Consider the following 26,525-nt stretch of genomic DNA (forward strand, 5'->3'; position numbering starts at 1 on the left):
ACAGCAGACTATTATACGTTATTTATCGCTTCCAAGACTTTGCTTGTCACAACGAGCAGATATTCCTTCACAGGTGTTTCGACACGCCTTTATTCTGTTCCCCCAGCGAGAGTAAGCGGATAGACTTTCCCTCTAGAGACATGGAGATTAGTTCCCGATTATGTTCCCCAACGAGAGTTCACGACCGACAGTCACTTCCTCTTGAGGCATGGATATCAACATCGACCCCGAATTCTTCCGAAGTTTGTTTGAAGCTGAACACAAGCAGATTTCTCCCAGCGGTTCCAGACTGTGTCCTGCTGTCTTTCCCGAAATCATCGTTTTATCCCTTTTAGGTAACCCTTTTCAGGACAAACCCTTCAGATCCTTCGGAAATTTACCTTAATCCCTTCAGACAAACCCTTTTAGTCCTTTAGGGTAGTCCTTCATTTCCTTTAGTGAGAGATAGCCTTCAGAGTTAGCCTTCAGAAGTATTAAGAAGTTTCTTCAGAATCCCTGTGACCCCCTAATGCCTTCAGACACCAAGTAATCTTCAGACCCAAGAGTTTTGCCGAAGCGTCTTCAGTCCCGTTTTGCCCAGAAGTCTCAGGTATGGTTTCTTCTTATGGCTGGCGAGCCTCCTTACGTAGTCTAATGGACTTTAAACGACCCTCCCCGATAGTCGACAGACTTTAAAATGTTCCCGACGACAGGTCCTTGGCTCAGATCCCTTGAGCCGCCTCGCGTCGCCATAGTCGTCAGGTTGTAATCTTCGATTGACCTGATGGCTATACTTTGACTTTCGCCTTGTCCAAGCCTCAGTCAAAGTGGGGGCTCTGTAGATACGTCATTTCTGCACCTCTCGCAAACCACCCGGTGATGATTGGGCCGCATGATTGGTACGCGGAACGATTTGTGACAGTTCGTAAGTTTATCGTCAAGTGATTGATCAAACACTAATGTCTACCTCTTAGTTGTCATCTACGTGCCGATATGGTCGTTTTGACAGTAATTAGAGTACATTTGGAGTCCGGGCCTAAAACCGTCTTCATTTTCTAACAACCGTTAAATCCCGAGTCAGAATGTTCTGGAATGTTCCGGATATTTCAATTCCATATTTTATAAATATTTCACAATCTTTAATCTTTGGTAAACAATTTCCCGTAATATTCATATAAAATATTAAGGAAAACCAAATTATCCCTTTATTCCATAATTTAAACACGGAAATTTTTCTTCCGCAGGAGGAAACCACTTGGGAACAGACGCAGCAGGTGCTGCGCCTCTTCCAAGAGACGCAGTGGCTGCTGCGCCTCTTCCCAGGTCCTTCTCTGCGTATTTTCGTATCTTTTTCATATCTTTCCGAGATTCACTTCCAAAGTCTCTCCGAAAACCCTATTCTTTCACGTGATTAGTATAAATAGAGACCTTCGGTCCTCATATTTCTCACGCGAGTGTCCGCCCTTCTCTTCTCCCTTTGCATTCTAGACCTTTGTTCTTACTTTTTAGTGTCTACGTGCTTGAACATTCGACCACGTAAGCTCGGATCCTTCTGAGTACCAGCCTCGTTTGCATGACCGACCAATTTGACCAACTCCACATCAATCAACTTAATTAATCTTAATTGTTTTCCTCTTACGAGGGCACTTTCATATTTGCATTATAGTTCGAGTCGAGCATCGCTAATCGTAAACTTAGTTCATCTCGTTTCATCAAACATGTAAGTCTGAGGGTGTAAATCTCTCTTTTATTATTGTTACTTACTTTTTGTATCATTAATGTAAGGTTTATGTCGAAAATACTTCTTAAAACCGATTTCTAAAACCGTGCTTTAAAACCCTTTTTAATGATTTCCAGAAAACAAACCGTCGAGAAAGGACGCAGCAACTGCTGCGCATCTTCGAAGGAGCGCAGTTCCTGCTGCGCCTCTTCGTGAGGCTGCCGCAGTTCCTGCTTCCTTTCTTCTTCCTTCGTCCTCTGTAATTCGTCTTTTTCATTTGTTTTCGTTTGCTTTTGTTCTTTGGTACAATAGCATAATAATTTCACATGTATATAATCATCATCATTAATACGTTTAATCCATCATTAAATTCGGCTTAAATCCCTTATAATCCAATATTTGCGGGTTTTAGTCATTAAATTCAATACGGGTTGTAGGAATTCAATTTGTTCATATTGAGTTTCTGGAATTCGATCCTTGATATATTTTCATCCATTGTTCGTCATTAATTTGTCAATAATTCGTCACTAATAACCTAATTAATTTGTTTAGTTCATTAAATAATCTCATCAATCACTCGTTAATCTTGTAATAATTCGTTTTTATCCGTGTCATCCATGTTTATTGCTTTTATGACCATTAATCATATGTAAATAACCTGATAATCACTTCCATCCGAGTAAATATATTAATCAATCCTTTAAATTTACCAATTAACATTAACGATTTGTAGTTCCGGCTTCACAGCCAGAACTCACCCTTGGAACAGACGCAGCAACTGTTGCGCCTCTTCCAAAAGGCGCAATCCTGCTGCGCCTGTTCCAGGTTGATTTCTGTCTCTGAACTTCCATTCTGCCTTGACCTAGTTTAATTAGTTTATGTATAATTAACTATTAATCGTATTATCGCCTGATAATCTGTTCGTTAATTCTTTCTTTTATTCTTTTTCTCAAATTATCCGTTTTGAAAGGTATTTTCGACATAAATCATTAATCCCAATGTAATTATTGTAATTTTATTTATTGTAATTTATTGTATTTATCATATTTCTTTGCATCATTTGTATGTTTTCACATGTAATTGAACGCTAAATCCTACTTCGACATTAATTGTGTGATTAAAATTACGTGTTAACCGACTTAGTCTAATCTTCACATGCTAGGATTAAAACTTAGATGTTGCATTGCATGCATATAATCGACGATATATCGAGTATGAATAACTTCCCTAATCATTAGTAGAGGCCGCTAGCGAGGCGGGCGAGATTTGGTGTTCGATCAAAAGAGCTTCCTAATATGTACCCTTACCCCTTACTCCAGATCTCTGTGAACATCCGTGTTCATTGGTATCCACGAGAGTCATTCTAGACATAGAATGCTACGGGTAATGATTGCTTGGTGTTCATGTCTCTACTTTGTGTCTTGACATGGCACGAGGTATTCGAACGGTTCCAATTTCCCATAAAAATTGGTGGCGACTCCACAAAATGCAAACGCTTGTTCTCTCTCCCAAGCTCCCCCGTGGGCCCATTGTCCACAGACCCCCGAAGTGACGAAGCTGTTTTTCTGGGATATTCGGATCATAGTAAAGCCTACAAAGTGTTCAATAAAAGAACCTTGCGCATAGAAGAAAGTGTTCATGTTCGCTTTGACGAAGATAATGTGTTTGATAAAGTTGAACAGGAAGAAGAGGATCCAAATGAGCCCGATTTCCTTTTAGCAAGAAATGAGCCCTTAAATGAAGATGAAGATATTCAAGGTATCAATGATGAACTAGAAAATTCTGCAAACGATCCTAAGAGAAGTGATGAGTCCATAGTTAATGATACTATTGACCCTTCCTTAGATAAAGAAAAAGATCTTGAAGTTATACCTAATGATGTTGTAACTTCCGATCTAAATCATGATATTTCTAATGAAGTTAGTGATACTTCTGAAGAAAATCCTGAGTCCAACTCAGGGGGAACAAATCATGGTTCTTCATCTGCAGATGATGCTAGTCCATCAAATGATAATGAGCCTAGAGTTCTCAAAAAGTGGAAACATCAAAGCTCCCACCCTTTGGACAAAATCCTAGGGGATCTAGAGCAAGGCATTAAAACTAGAAGGTCCTTGAATAATTTTTGCTTGTTCTTTTCTTTTCTATCAACCATTGAACCTACCAATATTAAAGAAGCTCTTGCTGAACCTGATTGGATAACTGCTATGCAAGATGAGCTTCAACAATTCGAACGCCATAAGGTATGGCACTTAGTGCCACGACCTAGTGATCGAACTGTTATTGGTACTAGATGGGTGTTCAGAAATAAACTGGACGATGCAAGACTCATTACAAGAAACAAGGCACGACTAGTTGTCCAAGGCTACAATCAACAAGAAGGGATCGATTATGACGAGACCTTTGCACCTGTAGCAAGACTTGAGGCTATTCGTCTCATTATTGCCTTTGCTGCTCATAAAGGAATGAAACTATTCCAAATGGATGTTAAGACTGCATTTCTTAATGGCTATTTGGAAGAAGAAGTCTATGTAGAACAACCTCCCGGATTTTTAGATAGCAAGTTTCAAAACCACGTTTATAAATTAGACAAAGCTTTATATGGTTTGAAACAAGCTCCATGGGCATGGTATGACAGATTATCCAAGTTTTTATTAAAAAATAATTTTATAAGAGGATCTGTCGATAAAACCTTGTTCCTAAAATCCGAGGGTTCTAATTTACTTGTTGTGCAAATTTATGTAGACGATATTATATTCGGTTCTACTAATGGAAAATTGTGCAAGTATTTTTCAGATCTAATGACTTCTGAGTTTGAAATGAGCATGATGGGGGAATTGAAGTACTTTCTAGGCTTACAAATTCAACAAACGAAGGATGGTATAAAGATTCACCAACAAAAATATATCAAGGAACTGATTCGAAAATTCGGTATGGAAAATGCAAAATCTTACGATACACCTATGGTACCTGATAAGAAGATAACTATAGATGAACATGGTAAGTGTGTCGATGAGACTACATATCGAGGTATGATTGGTTCACTTTTATATTTAACTGCAAGTCGTCCTGATATAATGTTTAGTGTATGTGTCTGTGAGCGATATCAATCGTGTCCTAAAGAGTCACATATGATTGCAGTTAAACGTATCTTGAGATATTTAATTGGTACATCAAATTTATACTTGATGGGGCATATTCTGCACCCGCTGACCGAGTCAACATATTGAGAAAGGTCAAAGATATCTACAAGCAAGTCAACGACTTAGACAGCCTAACCGACGCAGCCCGTCGGCCTGTCTCTTGGGTCTCGGCTGGGACAACTAGCCAGCCGGGGCACATATCCGCGTACTCATATCCAAGACCCCTCGGCGGCGAGTCAACAGGGCCCGCCGGTCTGCCATGGGTCCCTCGGCCGAGGGTAGATCAGTCTTTCCACCTGCTAGCCACTTGGCCACTTGGCCACTACGTGACAAAAGGTGAAAGTCTATAAATACTCCTCAACCCTCATTGAGGAAAGGATCCGAAAAATAACCTAAACACCTCATAATCTGGTAATATCTTCCTTATCTATCTACAATACATACTTCGCCAAGTAACACATAACTTAATCCTTTTAAGTTTACTGACTTGAGCGTCGGAGTGAGTTCGCTCGGTACAAAGCCGAGCCCTCAGTTTGTTCATTGTTTCAGGAGACCGAAAGGAGGATTCAATCAAAGACGTCATTCTACAAGCAAGTGTGGTAGCAAATAACTGCTCTGGAATTACACCCGGAACAATTGGCGCCGTCTGTGGGGAAAGATACTAGAAGCTAGTCACATTCATTCCCAAACAAAAAAAAAACAAAACAAAAACCCACCCAAAAAGCTAAGAAGATGTCGAAACAACAAGAAGTATTCGTGACTGACGAAACCGAATTCTGCCAAGATGATACCGTCCATAATTCTGGAGTTGTGCAGCCCCCCACCGGCCGAGTAATTCAACCGGCGTATGGGATGCCAATAATACCAGATACACCGCTGCCCGCCGACCAAGTCACCATCATGGGACATATGGTTGATGCAGCTAAACTGAAGCTACTCATGGACCTAATGGGTAGCACGCCGGCTCACACTGTCACTCCGACAAGAGCGGCGGCACCCGCACAGGAGACCAGGGCCCAAAATGTGACTCCGAGAGACTTGAACGGAGCATTGGAGGAAGCTAACCCTGTCAAGACGCCGGGGGAGCCCAGAGTGCTAGTGGTAGACCTGAGTCCTTCCCGCACTCGCGGGAGGACAGCGTCGCCGCAGCACCGACGAGGCCTGCCCCAAAGGAGTGAAAGAAGCCCGACTCACCAGAGTCGGAGAAGGAGTCCGACTCACCAGAGTCGAAGAAGAAGCCCGACTCACCAGAGTCGGAGAAGAAGCCCTTCCCGCCACGGGGAGAGGAGCCGGACTAGGGATGCGAGGAGCCGATCGCCGCGTGTCGTTCGACACGTGGTCAGACAGCCCCTCAACCCCTACGTCCTAGAGGTCCCGGTGCCGACTAAGCTAAAGTTGCCACCCATATCATACAAAGGAGAAAGGGACCCAACCGACCATGCCGAGGCTTTCGAGTCTTTATGTCGGTATGGGAGCAGCCTGATGAGGTTTGGTGCCGTGTCTTCCCAACGACCCTGCATGGGATGGCACAAAGCTGGTACAAGGGGCTACCCAATGGGTCGATATACTGTTATGGCGACCTAAGGGACATATTTTTGGCCCAGTATTCTTGCAATAAGAGAAGGGCCGTCGAGACATCGGATCTCCTGACTATCAAACAGGAGGGAGGCGAGTCTCTCCGAAGTTATGTGAAGAGGTTCGACGCCAAGGTTCAGCAGATTCGTGAGCTGAACAGCGAGCTAGCGGCCTTCGCACTGATGAAAGGCCTCCCAAGAGGGGACTTAAAAAACGAGCTCATCAAGTGCGGAGGCTTGAACTTAGACTCCGCCAGGAAGATGGCCGACCAAGCCATTAAGGTGAAAGACTACCACAAAACCTGGGTAGGCCCCAGCGAGACCGGGCACTCAGAGAGTAAGAGTCGCCGGGAGGACAACCCGGATGAAAGACGCCGTGACAATAATAGGTCACGGTCTGACAGGTCCGCCAGGAAACAGAACTCGGCGGGCGCCGGGGGGAGTTCGGGACTGTACTACCAAAAGCGGTACAATGATCACACCCCCCTGGTGGTATCTGCTACCGAGGTCTTCGCCCGAGCAAGAACGAGGGTCGAAGTGGGAAAGGCCTCCTGGCCGAGGGGGACGGTGACACGAGCCGATCGTGAGTACCACGGCCACACCGGACACTTAATCGACAACCGCTAGGCATCGAAGAATGCCATTGAAGAGCTGATCCGGAAGGGGAGCCTCAGCAAATATGTCGCCGGAGGCCAAAAGACTAACGCCGGCAGCTCAAATAAGAAATCCGTCTTTGAACGGATAGGAGTAATCCATGTCGTCATCGGGGGCAACGAGAACGGTGGGTCCGCTCATGGGCACAAACGGCACCTGAACGAGCTGTATCAGGCCATCAACTTTGTGCCCAAAACAGCGATCCCCGCTTCCAACATCCCCGATATGACAATTGGAAAGAAGGACTACGAGGGAGTCATCGCCCCTCACAGCGACCCACTTGTAGTCCACTTGGACATAGCCAACCACCTGGTCAAGAGGTGCCGATTGACACAGCGCCTACACGAACATCATGTTCGTGGAGTGCTTTCTCAACCTCGGTCCGAAGGTTGAAGACTTAAGACCCCGCACCAATCCGTTGTACGCTTTTTTCCGGGGCCGGCCTGGTACCCCTGGGGTCAATCAGACTGCCAGTGATGTTCGGCGAGGGGAATGCGGCTAAGAATGTCCTAGCTGAGTTCGTGGTCATTGACGGCTCGTCCGCCTACAACGTTCTCATAGGCCGAGTCACTCTGAGCGAGGCCGACGCAGTTGATGTCTATCGGGCCCCGACACTAATGTATGTCTCGGACCGGGGAAGCGCACAAGCTCGCTCGTCTCAAAGGACGAGAAGGACGAGGTGGTCAACGTCCGGATATCCGCGAGGGTGCAACATGCGGTCCCTCAAAGTGGCAAAGAAGTCGAGAAGGGGAAGAGCCCATCCTTACAACGGGAGGGCGACCTCATGGATGCAAATCGTCGGCATGGTCGAAGGAGCCGAGACCGAAGAAGTGGAAATTGACCCGGGGCGCACCGTAACTGTCGGTGTCAACCTGGAGCCAAAATTCAGGGCCGCTCTCCTAGACTGCCGAGGAAGAACAAAGACGTCTTCGCCTACTCGGCGGCCGAAATGCCGGGCGTGAGCCGGGAGGTAATTGTTCAAACCGAACGTGCTCTCCACCGCTCGCCTGTCAAGCGGAAGATGAGGAACTCCTCAGCCGAGAAGGATGAGGCCATCAAAGCCGAGGTAGATAAATTACTAGCGGCGGGCTTTATCATGCCTTGTACTTATCCTGAGTGGTTAGCTAATGTTGTAATGGTGAGGAAGTCATCGGGGGCGTGGAGGATGTGTGTAGATTTTACCAATCTTAATAAAGCGTGCCCCAAAGATTGCTATCCCTTGCCTCGAATAGATAGTTTAATTGACGCCACGGCGAGCTACACTATCTTGAGCTCTGGCCGGACGCCTTCTCAGGGTATCATCGGTATTCATGGCCGAGGAAGACATGCCTAAATGCGCATTCATCACCAGTAACGGCACATACATGTATAAAATGATGCCGTTCGGTTTGAAGAACGCCGGCGCAACTTACACAAGACTGGTGGACAAAGTGTTCCAAAATCAAAAAGGGCGAAACATTGAGGCTTACGTCGACGATGCTATTGTAAAAAGCAAGTCTGACAGCGAGCACTTAACCGATTTACACGAGACATTTTGTTCACTAAGGAAATACAAGATGAAACTTAACCCCATGAAATGCAACTTCGGTGTCCGGGAAGGTAAGTTCCTCGGCGTGCTTGTCAGCGCCAGGGGAATTGATGCCAATCCAGAGAAAGTCCAAGCAATCCTGGACCTGCCAGAGCCGAGGAATCGAAAAGAGGTTATGATGTTGACCGGGAGGATGGCGGCTCTAGCCCGTTTTATCTCTCGGTCAGCCGACAAAAACACCCCATTCTTCAAAGTGTTGAAGGGGAATAAAGACTTCAGCTGGGGGGAGGAACAGAGCACAGCTTTCAAGCAACTGAAAGCTCATCTTCAAACTCTCCCAACCCTGTCCAGGCCGATGCTGGGGGAGACGTTATATCTGTACATAGCAGTTACCTCGGCCATGGTCAGTGCCGTGATCATCAGGGAAGAAGACAAACAGCAACACCCAATCTACTTTGTCAGCCATACGTTGTTGCTCGCCGAAAGAAATTACCCGCTGATTGAAAAAGCGACCTTTCTTTGTCGTCGTTGCCGCAAGGAAATCGAAACCTTACTTCGACGACATCCCGTGACGGTCTTAACCGACCAGCCATTGGAGAAGGCATTGGAAAAATTTGAGCAATCCGGCAGGCTCATCAAATGGGCAAGAGAGTGTCCGGCCGGCATTCAGTACAAGCCGAGGCCCTCGATAAAGGGACAGGCACTCGCAGACTTCCTGGCCGAGGGCACATATCAAGAAGAGCCAAACCCCGGAGTATGGGAAGTATACACCGACGGGTCCTCCACGGCGAACAGCTCAGAAGCCGGCATACTTATCATCAGCCCAAACGGGGACGAGTTTGAGTACGCCTTGAAATTTACCTTCCCGGCCTCAAACAACGAATCCGAATACGAGGCGGTGATAACTGGAGTCGAGCTAGCTAGGGCTGCCGGGGCGGAGCACATCATTTTGAAAACAGATTCACTTTTAGTGGCTAATCAAATCAGAGGAGAGTACGAGACTCGAGACGACGGGATGGTAAGATACCTGGAAAGGGTAAAAGCTGACACTTCAAAGTTGAAATCTTTTCAGATACAATGCATTCCCAGGTCTGAGAACAACCGAGCCGACGCTCTCTCAAAGCTTGCCAGTTCAACCATCAAGAATGTCAGCCGAACCGTGCTGGTGGACATCAGGAATGCCAAAAGCATCACTGAGACCGTCGGCATGGTGGGTGACATAGAGGCCGAGACGACGTGGATGACTCCGATAATGAAATACAAGTTGATAAATGAGTTACCGGAGGACCGCAGTCTCTCGCAGAAGATAAAGAGGATCGCAGCAAGGTACTTGGTGTTTGAAGGAGAATTATACATGAGGTCCGTGGTAAGGCCACTCTTGAAGTGTGTCGGCCCAGCCGACGCGGAGCTAATACTGACAGAAATTCATGAAGGCATCTGCGGTCACCACATGGGGGCAAGAACACTAGCCCACAAAGCTCTCCGAGCCGGCTACTTCTGGCCCACCATGCTTGAGGATTCCAGAGCCAAAACCAAAAAATGCAACAACTGTCAAATGCATGCTCCGGTGATACATGCACCTTCCCGAGACCTGCAGCCGGTACTTAGTCCCCTTCCTTTTGCACAGTGGGGGATGGATCTACTATGGCCATTTCTAACGGCATCAGGAGGAAGAAAGTACTTGATTGTCGCCATTGACTACTTCACCAAATGGATTGAAGCTGTAGCGGTACCAGCGAAGACGACGGCGGCCGTAAGAAAGGTAATATGGGAAAATGTCATAACTCGTTTTGGGTTACCCCAAGTCATGGTATTTGACCACGGCCGAGAGTTTTGGAGTGACACAATAATGAGCTGGTTGGAAGAATTTGGTATTAAATTTGCATACTCCTCCGTCTGCCACCCACAGAGCAACGGACAAAGTGAGGCGACCAATAAAACAATCCTCAACGGGTTGAAGAAGAAAGTTGAAGACCTAAAGGGAAGATGGGTCGATGAACTACCGCGCCCCGTGGTCCCTTCGAACCACGGAGAAAGAAGCAACGGGATACGATCTATTCCACTTAGTCTACGGGTCCGGCGATCCCGCCAATTGAAGCGGCGGTGCCGACATTCGAACGGCCACCTTTAACCCGGTTGAAAATGAGGAAGGTCCGAGAACCTCCCTAGACCTGGTCGAAGAAAGCCGAGATACAAAGACGCCTCAACTTGGCAAAGTATATCAAAACCGAATGAGAAGAGCCTACAACCGAAGAGTCCACAAAAGGGACTTAAAAGTAGGGGATCTAGTCCTAAGAAAGTCGGCCGCCACCAACAAAGGAAACATTCATGGTAAATTGACGGCCAACTGGGAGGGTCCCTACAAAGTGGTTGAAGAAATGAGGCCGGGTACATACCGGTGACGATGACATGGAGGGTATGCCTTTGATGAGCCATTGGAACACTGACAATCTCAGGAAATACTTTGTATAGCGGCGGAGGTGTCCAAAACTATTGTTGGCACCCCAACGCATGTTTATATCTAATTAAGAATCATCCAAGTTTTCCATCAAAGTGTTTATCCCCTCCGTAGTCATATCGAGGTAGACGCCACGGCCCAAGCCGGGCAGTCACCCCAAGAAGTAGACGCCACGGCAGTCACTACCAGCGCAGTTGATACTCGCGAAAGCGACCAACATGCCATAGGAACGTATAAGTACAGTTGAGACGCAATTCTAGCCGCCTCGGCCAACCGAAGGCCTGGCAGAGGAAGCGATCAATATGTCTACAGATACGAACGCTGTCACGCCGTAACCTCTAGCCGCCTCGGCCAACCGAAGGCCTGGCAGAGGACACAACGGTCGATACGCTAACATGTTCACAGCGGCGGTTGGGAAGCGCAATTCCGACGCCTCGGCTAGACCGAGAGTGAAAGAGGAAGCGACCAACATGCCAACATGTTTAAAAAGTCGTTAAACACAGTTGAGATACGCATTCTAACTGCCTCGGCCAGGCCGAAGGTAAAAACGAAAAAGCGCTCAATTAATAACGCAAGAAGACAAGTGAAGGATTGTGATCAAAGCCCCGGCCAAAGCCGAGGGCCCAAAAAAACAAGCTTTATTAAAAATGATTACAAGTGAGGAGAATACAGACGACGGCCGTCCCCATAGGGATAAGCCAAAACACAACCTACCAAAGTTTTACAAAAAACAAGGAAAAGAAGAGCAAAAGGTTACAGACATATCATTTAAGCGCCAAAAGATGGCAGGGATGAAAGGCTTAATAATTGGCCCCCGAACAGCTGAAGCTATCCGAGATGCCAGGGGAACCTGGTGACAACCGCCCGTCTCCCTATGCCTGTTGCTGCTGCTGCCCGCCATCAGCGACGTCAGCAGCATCATCTTTTGTAGGCGACCCAGAAGCCGTCTTGGAAGCTTCAGCCTCAGTAGCCTCAGTTGCCTTCATTCTCTCAGCTTCTTCCTTGGCCGCCTTCGCCTTCTCAGCAAGGGCCGCCTTCTCCGCGGCCTCCTCTTCCTCCTTCTTCACCCTCGCCTCCTCAGCCGCCTTCGCCTCCGCGGCCTTCTCCTTAGCTTCGAGCTTATCATCCAACAGCTCATCGAATTTTTGCCACGAAAAGGAGCCATCAAGAAAGAGCTCCCCTATCACCTCTCTGGCGGCCTCTTCGGCCAGGTCCCGGTACTGGGCGCACATGTTAGGAAGTACAACGCTTTGGAGCGTCTCAATGTCCTCCTCCCTTTGAGCGATGATAGCCTCCTTATTCCGGACCACCTTCCCCTGGGCCTGAAACATGGTTCTCCATTCCTCCCTCTTCCCAGCATTGAAGTCGGCGACGGCCTGAAGCTTGTCACGCTCCTCCAGCAGCTTAGCGGCCACCGCCGAAGCCTCACCTTGATTTCTCAAGGACGCCTTTTCAAAGCATCCTCCCTAAGTTTTCGCTCAGCAGAGACAGCCTTTTCGGCCTCGGCCTTGGCTCCTCGGCTTCCTTCCTTCTTCGCAGCGAGCCGACCTCAAGCCTGAGCCGCTCAAGCTGTGGGGCAGCTTCAGCCATGACCTTTTCCTGCTCCATAATATGAGCACCGGCCACCTCTGCCCACTTCGACAGCATCCTGGTCAAACTCAGGCCCTCCGACCTAATCTGGGCGGGGGTAGGCTTCGGGAGGGAAGAGACGACGGTGGCATCCTTACCACCTGCCTGCGCAGCTCGCTTCTCAGCACGCCGTTCAACATTGCGTCTGGTAGATGGCGGCGGTGGATCTACAAAAAATTCAATTAAGGCATCTGTGTCAACATTCATGGACATACCAGAGAGCCTGTCATCAGGAACGCCTAATGAACCGGCTAAGTCTGAGCCATAGGATAGATCTGTACCAGGCTTGGCCTTCTTGGTCGGAGGACCCAGTTCTTTACCGGCCTCGGTAGCGAGCAGATAGCTTGGCAGCAGGCGGTGGCGATAGCAGATCTCTTTTCTCTTACGAAAGAGAGGAGATTCCTCCGCCACGGTTACCTCGTCCTAGCGATATATCGACGATCTCCACCGTCTCCTTTTGGTGAAGGGAGTGGAGGTGGAACGATGTCGACGCCGTCGCCACCGAAGACTTTGTTTTCCGCGTTCGGCGCGGTATGTTACCAGCAACCTTCGCCTGGGCCGCCGACGTATCTAAGCCCTTCAGCTGCTGATCCATGAGATCATTTGGCGCCGGTCTACGATCACGGGCCTGGGCCATAGGATGCAAATCAATAACGGTCTTGTCCTTGGCAAGCCTCATTCTCCGGAGGATATCCTCATACAGGTCCGGGCCAAAATGGTCTGCAAAGGAAACGAAGCAAGAGTTAAGTAGAAGAAATAAATCAAAGTTCAAAAACAGAAACATTAAAAGCAGAATGGGCCTCACACCGACCCCACTCACCCCGTTCGAGGGCCGGTATGAGGCCGACATGGCAGAGCAGCTCATCTTGAAGAATGATCTGCATCGGGGGAATCCATCCCTTCGGCATCCCATTCTTCTCCGCCTCAAACAGCCGCATCGCCCGCTTCTCATCCGCATTAAGAGGGACCTTGCTGGCGTCCATTTTAAGCTTACTCCGGGTGACCCATTTGTCATGCTCCGCCTTACTCTCGCACCGCAAATTGACTTGGTGCTGGAAGGACCGGGGCAGCGGATAGTCATCCGGCACCTCAACGTACACCCACCGCTCTTTCCAGTCCTTGCAGGAGGAAAGCTTATCAACAGAGACGTAACCCGGCTCCGTCTGCATGCTGTACCACCCAACGCGACTAGGAAACGACGGCCGAAGGTGATGAAGCCGGCGGAATAAATTAACCGTTGGGACCTCCCCTTTGAAGAGACAGAGCCACACAAAGTCGACTATAGTCCTAATGGCCAACGGGTGCAGTTGGGCCACGGCGACGTTCATGGCTCTAATGATGGCCATAACGTATTCATTCAGCGGAAACCGGAGCCCGTACTCCAGGTGTCGGATGTATACGCCGATGCAGCCCTTGGGAGGGCAACAGACCGCCTGACCTTCCCCAGGGATAACAATATTATACCCCCTGCCGAAGGAGAAGTGACGCTCGAAAAAGTCAGGACCAGAACAACTGGCAAATTTGTGGGTCCAAGCACGGTCAGGGCCGACCTTACAGGCGTCGCCGTGATCCATGACGTACGGCCTCTCCTCATTAGGATGAGTCCCTCCAACATCATCACCGTCATCATCAACATCATCATCCTCCTCCTCCCATTCCTCCAAAACTCTTGGATCAACCTCAGGAGAAGGAGACCTAGGACCCCTGGACCTCAGCGGGATGGCGGCTAGTGCCTCCTCTTCATCAAAACGCGACGGGGATCCCCCCGGCGCAGGGTTACTAGGTCCGGCATCAGCAAAAGACATGTTCACAACAAAAACTTAACAATTAAAAGTTGGAAAATTTGTTTGTTTACCTTGAAGAAAAGTGCTACGCCGAAGTAACGATTCTGAAAACTAGAGAGAAGTTTCGTCAAAGAGGGCTAGAAAGAAGAAGTTTTTTGAGAAAATGAATTTGGAAGGCCAAATTCAGGGCTAACTCTCCTATTTATAGGGCAAAGCCCACTCAATCCGACCAATCAGGGCAAAGCCCATGAAGCGTCAACCAATCAGCAACGAGACACATGTCAAGAATGCAGCCATGGAATGTCAATCGACAAACAGTTACAAAGCTTCTTCAACACGCTCCTTGACAGAATGCCAATCGACGTATCTTCTTCAACACGCTCCTTAGTATCTACTTGCCCAACGGCCCGCTGATTCAACCAAGCTTGGCAGCACCGCCTGGGGGCAATCAAAAGCACACGGCACTCACAACCTCGGTCTCGGCCAGCGCCACTTTCTTTTCCACATCTGATGTCCATTATACATCCATGTGGAGGGGGGATATGATACGGTACGGCCTAAGCAGAACCAAGCCGAGGTAGAAGAAGCCGGGGCAGAAATTTTTACAAAACTTGCGCAGAATACGCTCAACACTCATCGAAGGTCCATACCACGGCATAGACTACGCTGGGGGCAAATTGATGGGGCATATTCTGCACCCGCTGACCGAGTCAACATATTGAGCAAGGTCAAAGATATCCACAAGCAAGTCAACGACTTAGACAGCCTAACCGACGCAGCCCGTCGGCCTGTCTCTTGGGTCTCGGCTGGGACAACTAGCCAGCCGGGGCACATATCCGCGTAGTCATATCCAAGACCCCTCGGCGGCGAGTCAACAGGGCCCGCCGGCCTGCCATGGGTCCCTCGGCCGAGGGTAGATCAGTCTTTCCACCTGCTAGCCACTTGGCCACTTGGCCACTACGTGACAAAAGGTGAAAGTCTATAAATACTCCTCAACCCTCATTGAGGAAAGGATCCGAAAAATAACCTAAACACCTCATAATCTGGTAATATCTTCCTTATCTCTCTACAATACATACTTCGCCAAGTAACACATAACTTAATCTTTTTAAGTTTACTGACTTGAGCGTCGGAGTGAGTTCGCTCGGTACAAAGCCGAGCCCTCAGTTTGTTCATTGTTTCAGGAGACCGAAAGGAGGATTCAATCAAAGACGTCATTCTACAAGCAAGTGTGGTAGCAAATAACTGCTCTGGAATTACACCCGGAACAATACTTATGGTATCCACTTGAGTGTAATTTCGATCAAGTAGGGTATTCAGATGCAGATTATGCAGGATGCTCTTTAGATAGGAAAAGCACTTCTGGGTATGCAACGTTTGTTGGACCTTGTATTATCACATGGGGATCAAAGAAACAAAATTCAGTTGAAATGTCTATTGCTGAAGCCGAGTATGTATCTGCTGGACTGGTATGTTCTCAATTACTTTGGTTAAAGCAACAACTATGTGATTATGGTATAAATGTAGGTCGTATGCCTATTATGTGTGACAATACGAGTGCTATAGTAATTTCTAAGAACCCGGCTCAGCACTCGAGGACCAAACATATAGATATTCGACACCATTTTCTACGAGATCATGTAGAGAAAGGCAACATTTCACTTGAATTTTGTAGTACCGAAAGGCAATGGGCTGATATCTTGACTAAGCCGTTAGCTAGAAAACGCTTTGAGTTATTGAGACTAGAGATTGGTTTAATTAGCGATAATTAAATCCGTCATAATTATGTCTGGGAACCTGAATGACTGGCTAGGAAGATGAGATTGTACGATTGTGTCCGTATATTTTTGTTGCAAGTTTAATTGTGTTAAATAATATTTATTTTACGTGTTATATCTTGCTTATGTGTATGGTAATATTTTATATTCTGCATAATCACATTTCCTTACAAAAATTCGACAAAATCTACAACAAACTGCCTAAATATAATAAAGATATTTCTATCTTATTATATTCCTACACAAATCCTGCCTAAACTCCAATACAAAAGATTCTTTCCTAATCTTACATCAAAGAGGATTCTTTTCTTATTATTGTCATATAAGAAATAGGAAATAGTACCAAAAAAAAAAGGAAGAAAGTGCCGAAATAAAAAAGAAAGTGCCAAAAAAAAACATGAAAAAAAAAAAAGAAAAGTGCCGAAAAAAAAGAAAGCACAAAAAAAAGGAAAGTGCCAAAAAAAAAGGGGCACCGAAAAAAAAAGGATGGCACCGAAAAAAATAAGGAAATTGGTATTATTTTCTTTCCTTAAGAATTCTATGGTTACCAAAACACAAACTCCTTAAGTTTGCCTTATGGAAATTGGATCTCTCGAATTTTAGAGAAGAAAGGAGTTATTGGAATGCATAGTTATGGAGTTATAACAAATGACGATATGAGCGATCTTTATTTATCTTATATGAAGCTCGTTATTAATGGCCCGGAATTATGTTTTGAATCAAAAGGAGAAAAAGGAGAAAAAGGAGGAAAGAGCAATGTGAGTTTTGAGATGATGGATTCTAAGATGGAATCAAACTTTACTTCTATTCTTGGAAGGATTAATGAGCAAGACAAGAAATTAGGAGAGTTGTTTGATCTTATTAAAAAGGAAAGGAGAGTTGATACTAGTGGACCAAGTGAAATTAGCCCGGCTCGTCTAAATACCGTATTGTCACGGTTTGACACGAAACTTGACAGTGCTCTTAAGGCCGTCGTGCGAACACACTCCGAGTCTACTCATATGAAGGAAGGTTTGGATAGTTTGGTTAAGTTTGGTGATGAGCTTTTGCAATCTGGAAAGGAGATGAGGTCTGAGATGCAAACTATATATGAAGCAGTTAAGGCTATGACTTTGAGGATTGGTAACTTCGATACTCGATTGACCGCCCAAGCTGCACTCCTTGACCATTGTCATGCGCGACTCGAGGACTTGGAATATCGAACCCGTCCTAGGTCACACCCGCCGAGCCCTCGCTACCCTTGACCATCTCGCCCTACCCATTTCACCTAGCCTTATCTTTTTAATTCCTTTGCTCACAATAAAAATCCATTCTTATGGATATTAGCTTTTTCAATTCCGCATTTTATTCCTTGTGTGATTGCAGGTTTATAATATTATTATGCTAATTAAGAACTAGATTGCGTTTAATATAATATGTTTTTCATGATTAATTCTTGTCTCATAATATATTATTCTGGTCGTTTTATGTTTGTTCTTATCTTTTCAATGATGCCAAGAGGGGGAATTGTTTTTATGATTTGCGACCGTCTCAAGTTAATTCTCTCAAGGCGTTCTATAGTTATAAGTTTGAAAAGACTGTTGGTTTCTGCGCTCAACTGTTCTATAATTTGGGAAGTATTATGTTGAGGGGGAACTAGACTTAGACACAAATCATAGGAGACTTGTCATCATCAAAAAGGGGGAATTTGTTGGACCTTTAGTCCTAATTAATTGTTTTGATAATGACAGTAATGATTTGTATGTGGACTTAATATTATAAAAATATGCGTGTAATTGTGTGCTTAAGTCTTAATATAGAAAGGAATAATTACAATGACGCAAGCTTGAAGTTTGGACCAAGAAGGTACAACTTCAAATATACTTGATCGATGTATTCAAGCAAGATCAAGATTAGAAATCAACCACAAGACTCAAGATGAGAGACTTGTGAAGAGACGATTCATTTACTGAAGATCTACTGAAGATTAGATAGTATAGGTCGTCATTCGGTAATGGTTTTACTTTGTTTAATTTAAAGGTTAGTGAAGTTATGACCTAATAGCCATAACTTCATTGCTAGACAAAAATGATGCGTTAATTTTTGGAAAATATATTTTTAATGGTTTATAAAAATAAGAGAGTATTTATTTTAATTGGAAATAATTAATAAGAATTTAAGTTGAATAAACTATTGGTTTGTAACACGATATTTATATCGTCATGCAACCTAGGGCTTTAACTAAATTTTATCTCGATTTGTTGTGGGCTATGGAAGCAATAGTGGACCGAAGGAGGCCTAGAGGCCGGCCGAACCCTAGGGAGGCCGAAACCCTAGGTGGTCGAAACCCTAGGAGGCCAAACTTCTTCTTCCTTTGCTTCTTACTTGTTCATCAAGTCGTTTAGGGATTTATTCTTCCAGAACATTCCAATGCCCTAATTCCAGAACATTCCTAAACCCTAATTCTCTACTACTATAAATACTCTCATTCATTCAACAATAAAAGTTGACACACACATCTACACTTTTAGAGAGAAAAATATTTTAAGCAAAATTCTCTGAGCTTTAATTCTTATTTTCCAAATTTCCTTATATAAAAATTGCGCATCAATTTTGTCAATCACTCGAAGAAAAATCGTTATAGGATACTAAGTACACAAGGATATTGTACTCACTCGCATAACGTGAGATTAGTATTTATCGTTGTACTTTTCTTATTAACGTAAGAGCAACCTAGAGTATTTAGCGATACTCAATCTGAATTATAATCATATAGTTGATTATACGAGTGGATTGATAATTTTTGTAATCCGGAGAAAGGTACTAAAAATTATTAATCGAGAATAGTGGACGTAGATTTCGACTTGTGAAACTGAACCACTTCAAAATCCTGTGTGTCTCTCTTTCTCTCTCTCTTTATTTTTGTTATTTCGATTTTGCATTTATTATTAGTAATTTAATTAGTTGATTTTAATCAATAAAATCAAATAATTATTTTAAATCATATAGATCGAAAAAGCGGTCATCGTTTTTAATACTCAATTCACCCCCCCCCCCCCCCTCCCCCTCCCCCTCCCCCCCTATTTCGTATTCGATCAATAGACTCCTCATTCTCTCAATTATTTACCTTTTCTCTCATCACTGACTTGACATCCTTGAAACCCACCAACAAACCTTTCATCACAGTGATGACTGCACTGCACTAAACACCTCGAACCACAACGTTCCTCTCAACCCATATCTCAGCAGCCCCCACAACTAACCATCACTCTGCAATCCATATCATACGTCCTTCAGCTACTCATCCCCATCTTACCTCCACCATCCCCTACGTCCGCCCGGCCCCACCCCATGCGTGACTCCCAACCCTTCTCATAACCTTATGCAACTCCCCACCCTATTATTACCTACCCATCGTGATCCCTCTCCTATCACGACCTCCCATCATTAACACCACCCATTCATTCTCTATTTACTAACACGTTATTTACTCATTATCTTTCAATGTCGTAATGTTATGCATTAATTGTTAGATAATTTTTTGAACTCACTCCAACTTATATAAATTGAAAATAATATGAAGTATTTAAATTGATTTTTAATAAATTTTTTAATGACTCTATATTATCTATTAATTACTCGTGATCTGATATATTTTATGGAATTGGTTGAGAAGAATCACAATAATCATTTATGCATTAATGGTCATTCATTAGTAAAATACAATAATTTGTCTAATCTATATATATTTCGTTCCATCGTTCTATTCCTAAGGCACATGCTAGAAAAACCCTTATTCCTATATGTGTGGACGTGTAAAAATTAAAATTAATATGTCAAATACAAATATATGCCAAAAATGAAAATAGATAATTATTGACCGATACACCCAAAAAAGAAAATAGATAACTATTGACCAGAACGGTGAGAGTATTTTGAAAGGATTTAAAAAATTAAATAAATTAAAATCTTATCCCTTAGTATTATAAAGAAAGAGACCAATGTCACTTTGAGAGAGGAAGTGGCGGTCACTTAAGGCAATATCCGTAGTTTAATTATTTACTATAATAAATTTATAAAGATGACATTTAATTTGGAATAAATTTTAGAGAAAATAGGACAATAAAAGTAAAATAGGGGGAGTATCACTCTTGTGTTACATATTATATTTACAACCATGTTGTATACTCCCTCTGTCTCGATGATTTGTTATCTACTGTATATAGCACAAAGACCAAGAAAATGCAAGTGGATATCTAACAAAGTAATATAATATTATTATTTCATTACTTTCCCACTACCTTTTATATATAAAACTTACTAAAAATAGAAATAGATAACAATTCACTGATACACCCCAAAATAGAAAATAGATAACAAATGACCGGGACGGAGGGAGTATTTATGAGAGTGAATAATCTACACGTTTATAATTGGGTCTTGTATCATGCTTACACCTGTGTTGTATATCATGTTAATAACTTCGTAAAGAAACGAATTATACCATGTGCGAAGTTTTAAAAATGTTTTTAATAAAATAATTGTTGTAAATGGAGATAGAAAAAGGAGGATAAACTTATTAAGATTATGAAATGGTAGTTGGTACTCGATCTGTTTCGTTTTTTTATTCTATTTTGGAGGGTCTCAGTTAATTGTTTGTCTTTATATTTTAGATTAATCTTTGATGGTCAAAACAAAAAAATTGAATCCTCCCCACTTAATTTAGTCTACTTGTCATCTAATAATTGACTCCTTTTTTTCCTTGTCTTTCTGCCAAAATAAAAGGTAAACAAATCAATTTTATCTTTTTATTTTAGATTTGCCTTTAATAGGCAATTGAATTCTCCTTGTACTTGTCATCTAATAATGACCCTTCTTCTTTCCTTGTCTTTATCCAAAACAAAAGGCAAATAAATTGACCAAAATAGAGGGAGTATACTCCATTTTATTACCTTACTTCTATTTTGAAATGATTTTAGGAAAAAAATTCATAATAATTTTATTAATATAATCGAATTACCAACACTACAACATTACATACACATTCAAAAGTTATAATCTAATACGTTGGATATCCAAATACTTACTCTAATCGAAATATGAGACATCAATATAGTTAATGATAAACATTTCCATTTATTTAGAGAGATTTTATGGAGAATGATATGCAATATCCATTTTTGTTATATACGGAGTATCATCTTTCCCTGCAATATATCATGCGATGGAACTTGGAAGATACAACTTTAAAATACAGAAAACATAGAGTAATATGTACATAGCTATATCATATATACAACTAATATACTCCATATAAGGATTAAAGATGTCAAAATATGAAGAATGCAAAAATAGTAGGAAGCATAATGAGTATGTTTGAAATTGATGAGAGACAAAAATAAAATAAAATTATAAGGATATGAGAGACTAAAAATTACGTCCAATAGTAAAAAGCTTCCTTTTTCAATTGCCCTAAAATTACGTTCAATTAGTCACAAAATAAAATTATAATGCCGTGAATTTAACTTGTTGATTATATTTCTCTTATGGAATTTTTGGTATTTAGGGCAATTAATTATTAGGCCAATATTCTTGTTAATAATGACACCCGAGATTCTTGCCATTAATGATTAAATTTATTACTTTAGACATAATTTATGTAGTATTTTAAAGGCAATCAAATTAATTGTTATATAGTGCATAATTTTAGGTATTTAGGGCAATTAATTATTAGGCCAATATTTTTTGTGTGATAATCGATTTGATTTGGGCGAGATTTTTGGCGAAATGAAATTGGCATATTTGTGATATTTTAAAAATATTAAAAAGATTTACTTTCAACCAGTTAAATTGGGTAACAAATATAATCTTGATCAAATATCTCCTTAAGAGTATACCGAAAATTGTAATTTCAATCAGTTAAATTGGGTAACAAATATAATCTTGAGCAAATATCTCATTCAAAGATTATACCGAAAATATGTTAAAAAATCAACTTCTTCTAGTTTTTTTAGCAATGTTTACGTGATTGCCTTTCTTTTTTTTAATAAAGTGGAGAGTGACACATGACATCGGAAGGGAATATGACACGTGGCAATCAAAGGAGGTGGCGGTTATTTCTTTAATATAATATATGATGTATTAATTATTAATAGGTATAAAGATGAGAGGAAACTAAAAAGTTTATTACATTTACATTCTTTTGTCACATTAAAATTTGTCATTTTAGGTACCATTTAAGTAAATTGCATAGACTTAGTTATAGATGAGTGAATGAAAACATTGACATGTAACTATATATTGATAATCCACGTCACATTAAAATTTTCATGTTACATTTAATTTAATTTTTCATTTTAAGTACCCCTTTAATTAGATTGTATAGATTATAGATGGGATTTTAGGGCCACCACATGAAACTTCATAGTGAAAAGAGTTGTATATTCAACTAATAAAAAGTTGCTTAAGGTAATATTTTTAAATTATGTGAGTATGTATCATCCTCCTGCAATTTGAAAATAAAAAATAAGATTCTAATTAATTCAATATACAATAAAAAAAAGTAAAAAAATATTATAGTTATCTATGTAAACTTTACATACCAATTTTTGGAATAAAATGGAAATTTTGATTGTTATATAATGGTGAGGGGAAAGCAAAAAGATCATCATTAAATAAAAGTAATAAAGTTAAATAAATAGGGTAAATTGATGACTAAAGTTATGAGAGGGAGATAAAAAGTTTGAATCAATTTTTTTAATTTATTTTGTATGTTTGAGACTTTATATTTTTAAATTTTTTTTACTAATAAGCATGTGACACATGATAATAAAAAATAAATTTTTTTATGACACATGGCTTAGTGAGATGACTTAGTGAAATATTTAGTCTTGCCTTTTTATAATATTGTACTTTACATACCAATTTTTTGAATAACATGGAAATTATGATTATTGTTATATAATGGTGAGGGGAAAGCAAAAAGATCATCATTAAGAAGATAATAAAGTTAAATAAATAGGGTAAATTGATAACCAAAGTTATGGGAGGGAGATAAAAGGTTTGCATCAATTTTAGTTTTTTTTTTTTTTTTTTTTTTTGCAACTTATATTTTTTAATTTAAAAAAAAAATTATGAATGAGGTGAAATATAAGGTTTTGTTTGTCATGTTGAACTCAAAGCTGGTAAGAATAGAAACTATACATATATGAAAATTAAAGGGTTAAACAAATAAACAAAAATGGAGAAATAAAACAATAGGCGAAAGTAGTAACTTACAACATAACAATAAAGCGTTCACATCAAAGAAGATCATGACATTGAATCCTATAAAACACAACAAAATAAAGAGGTTAGACTTAATTTACTAATAGAAATGTTAAGAAAACCATAAAAAAAATCAATACCAAGATATACATAAGAGATATGTAATTTCAATTAAAGAGATGAAGTATATATATATGAAAAAAATGCTATAACATTCATTAAGATTAAGAATTCAAGAGTAAATGCATAATAAAACATCTTGAATGTGTTATTATTATTATTATTAGAACTTAATTAGACATGAAATATTATACTCCATATTAGGAGGTTTTTGAGAGTTGTCACATAGCAATTAAATACTACTCAAGTTAGTCTTTTAATGGTATTGTATAGATGATTTAGTTAGTCATTTAACTATATTGTATAGATAGAAATATATTTCAACGCGGACATCGGCAATCCAAATGCATTTTGGCAAAAAATTGGGGAAGATGATATTTTGAAAATTGTATATATAGTTGATTCATATGTGGGTGGAGTAAAAGAATAGGGATTACTAATCCGATTTTGGTTTTTTTAAAGAAGGAAAAAAGAGTGGATTAAAAAATAATTTATTACTAGGTGGCTTTTAGTCGATGTCTACGTAACATTTATAATCTTAGGTGACTTTTAGTCGATGTTTACGTGACATTTAATAGGTGTTTCAAGTAGCCTTTTAATAAAATTTTATAGATTAGAGTGACACGCGGATTAAGATGTGGCATTGCAAATGCATACGTGGCTTTTCCTTATCCTACGTGGCATTGTCTGCGTGACTTTTTAAGGCTAGCCTTTTAATAAGATTTTATAGATTTATTGACTGGTTTAATCTTAAAAAAAAAAAAATTTGTTCCTACAAATTTTGGGATTAATAAATTATTTATATGGGTTTTATCAAACCCGCAACTTTTTAGCAAGCCTATTTTTCAAAACTTTTGTAGGTTTTTCTTAAACCCAAACGTTACATTTTGTAGAAAAACAATTAAAACTTATTTTATTTTTTTGGGAGATGTGATTATGAATTTCTTTTGTTAGGAGGAAGAGAGGATGTACATTTTTTTGGATAATTGTAGCTACGTAGCTAGTAACATTATGTTTTTGTGTTTTATTGAGTGTAATTATTGTTTGTTAGTAAACTTTAGGTTTTGGAATGGCGACGGAACCAAGGGTGGTTGATAGAAAATTCGCAGTCATTGGATCTTAGCATGATACTACGCTCCACGGCATAGACATATTAGATCCACCTATTCATCAACAAGGCGAGTATACTATTTGTCTTGTTTCCGTTTTGGGAAAATATGTTTGTGGTATAAAAGATGAATCATGTGTATAAAAATATTCATCTAGACAAGTCTATATGTAGGTTGGCCGTTGGGTAATAGATTTCATCAATACTATATATTAAATCCAGAAACCAAGGGACTTCAATGTAATTAAAGAAAGTTATACAAATTAATTATACTATATAGTTTTAAATTACTAGCACCGTGTGATGGACCCGATTAAGGGATCTCAATGCAAATATTATATAGTTTGGGTTAAAATTAAATTATATAGAAACTTGGTAATTTTTCTAAACATTGTCAATTTCCTTAAAATAAAATAATTAATTAAGATGGTCAATTTTCTTAAAATAAAATAATTAATTAAGATGGTCAATTTCAAGGAGACTAAAATAAAGAAGATGCCTGGTAATTTTCCTAAATATTTATAGAAAATTAGAAGATGGTCAATTTCCTCAAAATAAAATAATTAATTAGTATAAACATGCACACTTATGGTATTATAATTATTATCATCATAAAATTATATATTAAATTTAAAATCTATGCAATTTTATTAAACTTTATAGTTTATTAGATGTATAGAGATGCTAATTATTTAACATACAAAAATATAATAAGTAGGTTATAAAGAATTCAAGTTAGATTCCATAATACTCCGTATATAATATTGCATATTTCTTTCGATTTGATTTAATGCATATATGTAATATATTTATATAAATAAATAATCCTCTTAAAATTGCATGCCTAAGTAGTAAAAGTAATTTCGTCAGTAAAGAAAAGATTGTAGTAACATTGGATATAGTTATATGATAGTAATCACTCATTTGAATAGTAAAAGTAACAATATTATCAACGAAGATTAGTGAGAGTGGTAGAAACAACAACGAGAGTAGTGAAATAATCAATATTAATGCGGCAATAGTGAAAGTAACAATCATTACGGCGGAAGTAGTGAAATTATCAATATTAATGCGGCAGTAGTGACAGTAACAATAATTACGGCGGGAGTAGTGAAAGTAACAATGATTACGGGCAAGTAGTGAAATGTTATTACTATTGTTTCATTAATAAGAGTAAAATATATATAGCGGGAGTTGTGAATTTATCTCAAAATTATTTCATCGTAATTTTAGGATATGTCATAAAAAATATATTAATGGTAAATTTATGGGTTATGCAACTTTAAGTAATTTTATTTAATGAAAAAAAATTAATGGTAAGAAGAGGTAGCCCGAGCGAAGCCGGGCACCAATACTAGTATATCTAAAACCCGTTAATTCACTTTTTTTTGGAAAATTATATTTTGATAATTTAGCTTATTATTTCAATGAATTTTAGTAGAATATTTATATGATTAAGCATTTAAGCTTTGGATTTTATTTTATTTTTGATAATTTTTGACAATTATGAACATCTCTCATTGTCGCATTGTGCTCAACCCAAATTATGCTCAAACTTTCGATTTAATTTTGATGATATTAAGACGTCCCAATTGAAAGGGCAACCCGCAAAATTTATAAAACCTTAACCTACTCTCATTTAACCCTCTAGTCCTCTAATATATGTATGGAGGACTCACCCATTCACCCTCACGGTGCCACTGCAACACACTCACGTTCTCGGTGTGTTCCCACTATAATTTCATTTCAATTGATGCTTGTATGACAAATTCCAATAAAAATGAATTTTATTTAGACCAAAAACATTT

Source organism: Silene latifolia, chromosome 2 (genome assembly GCF_048544455.1).
Source record: "Silene latifolia isolate original U9 population chromosome 2, ASM4854445v1, whole genome shotgun sequence".
In the NCBI taxonomy this organism is placed as follows: Eukaryota; Viridiplantae; Streptophyta; class Magnoliopsida; order Caryophyllales; family Caryophyllaceae; genus Silene; species Silene latifolia.